Genomic DNA, 8713 nt, shown 5'->3' on the forward strand with positions numbered 1-8713 from the left:
GGCAGTGTGTCACTGATTGCATCACTGGGCTCTACCAAAAGAAGGGTTTCTTTTTTGTACTGCATTGTTTTTTTTTTTTGTTTTTTTTTTAATTAACCTTTTTAGTTGCCTTGCATTACATGTTTCATTTTGCAGGCCATTTAGCTATGTAAAAGAGATTGTACATTAGATTAATAATGTTATTCCTTTATCTCTGTTTAGATTTTGTTGTTTGGTTTGACCTGCTCTATCGTGGTATGGTCTAATGAAATGCAGGTGTGTTGCCAATTTGCTTAATAGCAGTAAGATGTCAATGCTCATGAGGGATGTCACAACCTAAAATATGCTAACCAATAAAATGAATCAGAAGAACCACCACTGCCTCACAAATGGTGGCAGTAGTGGTTCCAGGCCTGTAGATGAAAGCAGAAATCAACCAAGTCACGGAGACATCAGACTATTTTGTGAGGTAGGGTAGTCACATCTGTGTATATATAATATGTACTTTAATATGTTATATATCATTGTGTAAAAAGTTTTTGAAAGAAAAACAGAAAAACTCTGAAAACAACAGTGTATTATTTCTTCTGTTGAAAAGAACATTGTTATGATATGTTGAATGACAAAGGAAAGCTTTGTTAGAGCACATACTATACTTCCCATCGAGCTGCATACTAGCATGGTGGCTGGCAGTTCACCCCTTTTCATGCACTAAACCAGCAATGCTTAGAACAACAAAACAAAGCAACAAAAGCCTCCCTCTTCAGGCCCTGCAGGCACTGAATCTCTATTTCACTGGTTTCTGGCACCTGAACGAATCACTGAAAAGCAACAGTGTCTGAGATGAGCTGTATCTCTGATGTGCAGTACCACCAATCACATACTGAGCCAAGTCTGAGATTTCAGTGGGTCAGTGATTATTCTCAGGGTTGGCAGGACAATATAACAAAAAGAGAACAGAAGCTGCGTGACCTAGGTAAATCAAAACTAACGGCAAAATAGTTGGACACGATATAAAAAATGCATTTGAAAAGAGATGTTACTGTATAAAAATAAAAATTCTTTTTTTTTACTCTCATACAAAACTTTCTGTTATGTAATGTCAGTATGAATACCAAAATTGTTTGTTTGTTAAATTTCAGAATAATGAGAGAAAGGGAAAAAAAAAAAAAAAAAAAATGAAAAACCTTTTTCAAAGTTTACACTCAAAAAATGGCATTCCTTCAAATAATTTGGGAAAGCCCAGATGATGAAATCATGGCAACTTTCCAAACAGTTCCTCTGTCTAGACATTACTTAAAATGCCTAGCATTTTAAGGAACGAACAGTTCCTCACAGGATCAGGTCTGTATACTGGGGACTTCTGTTGTTGCTCTAAACTGTCTTTTTTGTCTTTCTGTTTTACTTTCCGCCCCTTCTTTTCCCCAACAGTGCTCAGCCTATCAAATTGTACCAACCTCTCCGTGCTTAGTTTACACTCGACTGAGCCGATGTCATCATTCCTACATATCTTGCCAGGTAGAATTGGCCTCCTTTTCTACTTCCTGTAGTTCAGCTGCTAAAAATAAAGCTCCCCTTTTGCTGAGCTGCCACGAGGTTCCAGTCTGGTCCTCCACAGAGCATAAAACTTCACTTCCTGACAAACTGACTCCACTTTCAAGAGTCACAAGGAAACTCAATAGTTAATGCAACACAGACACTATTCAATAATGAATTAGAGCTGGGTTTAATAATATAATGCTTATTACATCAAATAAGTTCTACAATGACTTGACATCTAATTACTTTTGGTCATTCCAAGTTGATTTAAAACCAGGGTCCAAGAGGATGTCCAGGGCTTTCTTTTACTATGACACCTGGCTTTTATTTTTAATTTGAATAAACCTAACAAACCTACTTCACCAGATAAAAAAACCCAACGAGATCCAGTTGGTAAAGTTAAAAAGGCAGACAACAATACTAAACTAAAATGCCGACAGTAAAAATTTATGAAAATGTGTGTGACCCAAATGTCGATTAATTTTATAAAATTGCAGCATAAAGATGTCCATGAGTAGAAATTCAAAACAAAGTGAGAAAGCCAGGGATGGCTCTAAATTTGGCACAAAGGAGGAACAGAGCTCAAACAGAGAAAAGGATAGAAAAATGACAGCTGGATACCTGGGATACTGAGAAGGGAAATGGGTCACCAAAACCATAAGAAGGGATTATTAAAATGAAACAAAGTATCCAGAAGGCAAACAGAAGTAGCCAGTGATACAAAGCATAGATTAGAACAATTAATAATAAAGAATCAATGTTTAACATGACACAAAATTTAAAACAAAGAAACACAAAGATCATGAAACAAATACATACATGCATGTGCTTTTTCAGTTATCAATAAATTTTTGGCAAATTTCTGGCTTGGTATTTGATCACACTGTGGCAAAGTCACAGCTTTTAGTCTGCCAGAAGGGGCAATTATATTAATATATGGAAATATAAGGAAGTTGGAAGCAGTACTCAATCTTCAATATTACTGTTTGCAGTGAACCAGAACCTCTACCAGCCAAACAGCCAGCAGGGTCGCAACTACATATCATTCAGGTGGATGCGAAAACATAAATCGGCAAACTTTTTTTTTTCTTTTTTTTAATGCTTTTTTAAGTTTCATCCAATGATATTACACATAGATATAATCCACCTTGGATCACACAACTGAAAGCACATTTGTGAATAAGATAATTTAAAAAGAACAGAGCTGCCCTAATTGTCTGGAGGATCAAAGTCCCAAAGCTTTTCATCTCATCATCGAACTCAGATAACCATCACAAGATTGAGCTTGCATGAGTTCGACTGTTTTGCTACTCAACGTTAAATGTTCGGTGAGACACAAGGGAACTCTAAGGGGAAAGAGAAGATGTTAGGGATGTTTTCTGTCATGTATTGATGCACTAATTTGAAGCTCAGATAGTTTCTTCTTGCACAGCCTTGTCTTGCTGTGCTGTTGAATGAAGAAAATAGAATGACACAACAGTAAATCTAATGTGGTCAAATAAATGAAAAAAAACTACAATAGTTAGTGAATTGATGACTTGTAGGGGACAACTTTATAAACTGTCACTGATGTTAACATGTTGCTTACATTAGAGCAGAAACAAAGCCTGTGCAGACTTTGTCAATGTTTATATATATAAAACACCTCAGGAAATGTCTGTTTTGTTGGCAAACATCAACTTCCCGCTTGTGTTTGAATATTTCTAAACAAACACATGATGTTATATTGGAAAACTATTTAAAAAAGCAGTTGCCCACTTTGCTGTGCTGGATTTTTTTTTTTTTACTATTATTATTAAAATTGTCTTTGCATCCTACATTTTATAATCTGTAATAATGGTCTAATTCAAAAAAAAAAAACAAAAAAAAAAAACAAAAAAAAACGTAATTATATAGTGCAGATGGTTGCTAACGCTAACCTTGATCAGGCGACAAACTTCACCTGTGAGCCAGCACAGAGCGAGGCCGTGTTTCAACACAGATGGGACTGGACAGATGGAGATTTCAACAGAGTAACTGGTGCGCCCTTGAGCAACGAGGAATTGTGGAAATGGACGTGCTTGATTTAAGATGAGTGAGCTGTGATATCATTTTGAGCTCTGGAATCAAGGCAACAAGAAAGAGCATAAAGAAGAAATGTCCAACTGTGCCAGTGACATACAAACAAGGAGGCAGGTGAGTTGAAAATATGCAGTGACTGTGTGTCACATATTTAATCTTTATGACCAGCTATAAACTAATCCATCCATCTAATGTTTATACCACTTGCCTTCAGGATTGTCTTCTTGAAGGCAGAGTTTCAAAAAGAGCAGGAGTTTTTAAAGAGACAGGGAAGTTTTTTTTTTTTTTTTTTTTTTTTAAGTCATTTGATATATTTAGCATTGGTATAACAACTTAAGTTAAAATTGTCACTTTATTGTGCTATAAAATGGCACTACATGCCAGGAAAATACATAACACTGCCTCTTTGGAGAAGCATGGGGTCAAAGACTAAGATTGAACCTTATTGGGTGCAGAGCTTACTTTTCTTCGTTCAAGAGGTGATTATGTCAATCCTTTTCATCTTCTACTGCAAGAAAATTTTCTCTGCACATTTTGCCAGGAGTCATTTTTTTACGCTTTTGGTTTTGCAGCCTTATCAGGACCTCTGACCTACTCAGAGGCAGCTAGATTAAATTTCCTTAAAGAAACAATATATTTAAAATCACTGCCTTTGGAGTTTTGTATTAGTATTTTAGCATTTTATTCTAAAATTGCAACTGACATGTCAAATAGAGCATTTATCTTCCTAAACCAGGAAGGCCAAGCAATATATTTTGAAAAGGCAACCACACTATGTCCATAAAAATGTGATATCCCCTTGATTTATATTGAAGATTCCTCTCTTATAAAGAGATATGTGTACAAACACATGAATGCTTTATTGTTTTGTGTCACTGACTTGCATCCATCGCATAACATTTTATGAAAAAGCAATAAAAACAAAAGTTTGCTGTAAAAGCTATCTAAAAAAATAGAAACAAAATGCTGCTGCATATTTTGTTTGAGTTCTCCTGGCTAATTTCTCAGCGAGAGTACCGTTTACTCACTGCATACAATTACTGAACACATTAGTGCCTCCATTGGCCAATGTCATCAGGGACACACGTTGCATACAAGTTTTATAAACAGCTTGTCTATTAATGATAATGAATTAGATTTATTAGAAAAAATTATTTTCTATTCCATTTTGTAGATTGATTGTACTCATCCGTTACGTCTATAGTGAAGAAAAGATAAAGAAATTAGTTATGGCATGTTAATAATGTCAATAATTAAAAGAATTAGAAACACTTCAGAGTCGGTGTATTTACCTTCTCGTGGTGGTAAAAAAAAATCATTGAATTACGTTATATTATTGAAGTGAATAATATATGTATGTATGTAATTGCCACTCTCCATAACCTAGTGTGCCTACCCCCTCCGAAAATGTTCTCACAGGTCTAGTTATCCTAATTGGATTGCTCAACGCAATTGAAAGAGAGAGTAAGTCTATTTTCCAACTTTGGAAGTGGGAGAATGGCAGAGAGCAGCAGTTTATAAAACAGGGGAGACAAAGAAAAAGTGCGCCCATTTGTGAATGTTGCCCCTCAGCGAAAATTCAAGGACCACCACATCAGTAAAACTGATCCAGAAGAGTTTGTGTTAATTGGATTTACACACATCCTTCTGTCAGTGCACCAACACTTGAAGATTTTGGGAAGCTGTTGCGTCACTATTGGTCAGAGTGTTTAAGGAGGCAGCCTTCTCAGACTGATGATTAGCTTTATAAGGGTCTTCATATTCTTCTCTTGGTACATAAATGCATGCCACTTGGATCTGTGGAACATACCGGTACTAAAACTGTTTAAACACATTTGAATCATATTGCTTCAGATAGGAATGTATAATTTTTACTATATTATAACCAAGAACCCGTTGATTAGAGGATAAACTCCAACCACCGCTGGCACCATTGCCCTCATGGATGGATAGACCTGATGGTTTGATGATGCCCATCGACAACTTCATAAAAACATCAACAACAAAGTCAAACATACCTGTAAAAATAGACTTGTGTAACACAATATATGGACTACTGTAGTAGAAGCTTGTCCTGTAACCAGTGAGGTGCTAGTTTGAACCCTTCCTCTGTATGCCTCGGTTGTTGTATCTGTGGGGAAATCGTAATTGTTAGGCACTTTGAGATCCTCTGGACTAGATAAAGTACAGGTCAATTACCACAATACATGGTTGCATGAACATGATTTATATTTCTATGTTTATATGGATCAGTAAGAAATAATATCTCAGTTTGTGTAAACTTGCTACATACACCATTAGTAAGCAGACCTGTTGGATCCTTCTCTTGTGATAAGATTGTGACTCATTCCAAGGGCTTTTTGAGAGGAACTGGTATACAGCTTTACATTTTCCACGGTAAAATAACTCTTGCAGCGTGCCAGCATGCCTTGACTGATTGTGCTCATCAGAAAATCTGCTCATCAGCCCCTCTTAAGTTTAATCAGCACTCATTATCATTGATTTAATCTATACAACACAGTGGAAATGACACACTGCGGTTTCAGTGGGGGCAGGGGGTTTTGCAATGTACGAGTCTATTTAATCAAGAATCACTAAATTGTGCCTGCAGCTTTACAGTATGCCATTTTTAGTAGTTAAAAAACAATGTTCTGCAAGCTACTGTATGCTTCTCTTAGAGTTTAGGTAATTAAACAAATAAACACCAATATTCAGTTTGCAGAAAATTTCAACTGAACAGTTTCTGAAGAAGGCATGCAGGTAGAAGTGACCACATATTGTTTCCTTGAGGCCCAACAAAGTATTTGATTGAACTGAATAAAAAATAACAGGTTTCCCGTACTATATTGCCAATTTTTGTATAGAAAAAAAGGAATAATAATTCTGAAATCAATTGAATTTTTATTTGTGTTTTTAGCTTTGAATTGCCATAATTTATTTATTTTTTTTATACAATTGATATACGTCTATTTTGGAGCTATAGCCCTCCCTGGAGAAAACCCCAGTTGCCACTGCCTAAAATATATATCCCATTAAAATGACAAACTTTGTCGTTATGGCGAAACAGGAAAAAACAAATTATTATAATGTGATAGTTTCTTATAATAATGAGAGGCTGCTAAATTTATTTCCTAGTTCTGCCAGGTAAATGTTTTTGTAGTTTTAGATTACAATAACAAATTATGCTAACTGAAAACTTAGCCAGAAAAAAAACCCTCAAAGCTGATTTTATGGATTGAATATGGGTTCTAATTTTTGAGATAGTGTACAGAGGAACTCACACATAACAAAAATCATTGAAACATTCCTCAAAAAAGATTAGCACAAGATCAAAGTTTTAGACTGGGTTTTTGAGTGGTCTGGTTTATATGTCAAAGTGCTAAGACTTAATTTTTACATTATTACTAATGAAAAAAAACAAAAAATCTCAATCTAAATACCGGTCCTATAAATTTTACAGAAGAGCTGATTCAACTTTCTGTGTAAAAGCCAACCTCAGCATCATGTTGTTTCTTGGTTTGTAGAGCATACAGGTAATAAAACCCAACTGTGTTTGTGTGTGTATTCAAGTATCCAGATTTTTTTTTTTTTTTTTAGAACAGATTAATTAATTTTTAACTGGAAAAAAATGGGTTGGAATAATATAATGGAAAGCAGGTAAAAGTCAAATTTCTAACTTCTGTGTAATTTTTCTATGTAGAGCAGTGAACAAAATGGTTTCCCTTTGTAGAAAGAGTTAACTTTTAGAGCCTAATGTCTCTGCAGCTCTAATTTATATCAATACCTCAGATGCCAGATGGTACAAAGTCGTAGAGGGACAATTATAATTGACAGGCAGAATAGCTTTTAAAACACAGAAAGAGGGAGAACAGAGACAACAAAACACAATGAACTTTTCTTGCATCACCTATTAAGGACAACCAGAGCTTCAGAAAAAAAGACATGAAGATTAACGAAGCTATTAGTTGTGAACGCTAAGCACACACTGCCACCCACTCAACTGATGCGAGGGTGGCATTTTTTTATTTTTTATGTGAAACATTATTTTATGCAGTGCATGCAATAATGCAGATACAGGTCAGGAGCTTCAATTAATGCTGACTTTAAACACTGAGCCTTTGTTAGTTAGACTGCAATGTCTTTGCTAGCTCTTGCCCAGCCGATTAGGGTAGAAGCTATTAAAAGAAAAAAATAAATCAAGACAAGCCTGATCTAAGTTACTTTTGGAAATGTACAAGTAAAACAATTTCTACATTGTAAATTCTTTCTTTTCAGTGCTCACTGAAATGTGTCGGGTATATGTATTTTTTGCTTGCTCACAGTGTACATTACTGTCACCTTGCTATAGTAAGGTGACGGTAAAAAAAAGGGTTAGGGTTAGTGTATTAAACAATGACACCTTCCTCATAACAATAAGCACCACCTTCTGGCGAATCTGAATTTTATGGCCATCCTCCCTTTGCTTTCAGGTTTATGGTCACCAGACTTTATCTTGGGGTAACAACAATTACTAATTGTTAGCCCTTTTTTGGTTGAAATAACCAAAAAAAGATGCTTCCTGTCTGATCTGCCTGTCTGACATCAGTGTTAGAAAAGTTTTGCCCCATTTCACTTTCAGGATTTAGGTTTTTGAGTGGGTTCTTCAAAATGTATCTTAAAAGGAAGTGGTAACCCCACATTATGTGGTCACTGACATGCTGCAATATTTTTTTTTTTTTTGTTACGTGTGATCCATTTTTCTTGAACACCCACTGATCTCTGGTAGAATTCACGGTGAATCAGTGATGATGGGCTGGCTGCTGCACTAAAGCATCCCTCCAGCTCTATGCTTCAGTTTGTGTGAGGTTATTCACACCAACCAAATACAGGAATCAATCCTGTGTTTGGTTCATGCCAAATATGTCCTCTGCTCTGGTGTTCAAATAGTTCAATTTTAGAATCATCTTTAAAAAAAAAATCATTATTAGAGAAGCCCTAGACTTTCTTTCCATTCTCCCTGTCAAGCATTAGTTTGGTTCTTTCATTGTCCATTAACAGCAGGTCAAGGTTTCACTTGTGGCAAAATCCAATAAAAGTTAAAAGTTGTGTAGTATCACGCTGACTGTACTGGAATCCACTCTCATCTTTACTGTAC

The sequence above is a fragment of the Poecilia latipinna genome, unplaced genomic scaffold (genome assembly GCF_001443285.1).
Source record: "Poecilia latipinna isolate Pla-1442-1.1 unplaced genomic scaffold, P_latipinna-1.0 Scaffold129, whole genome shotgun sequence".
NCBI classification, from domain to species: Eukaryota; Metazoa; Chordata; class Actinopteri; order Cyprinodontiformes; family Poeciliidae; genus Poecilia; species Poecilia latipinna.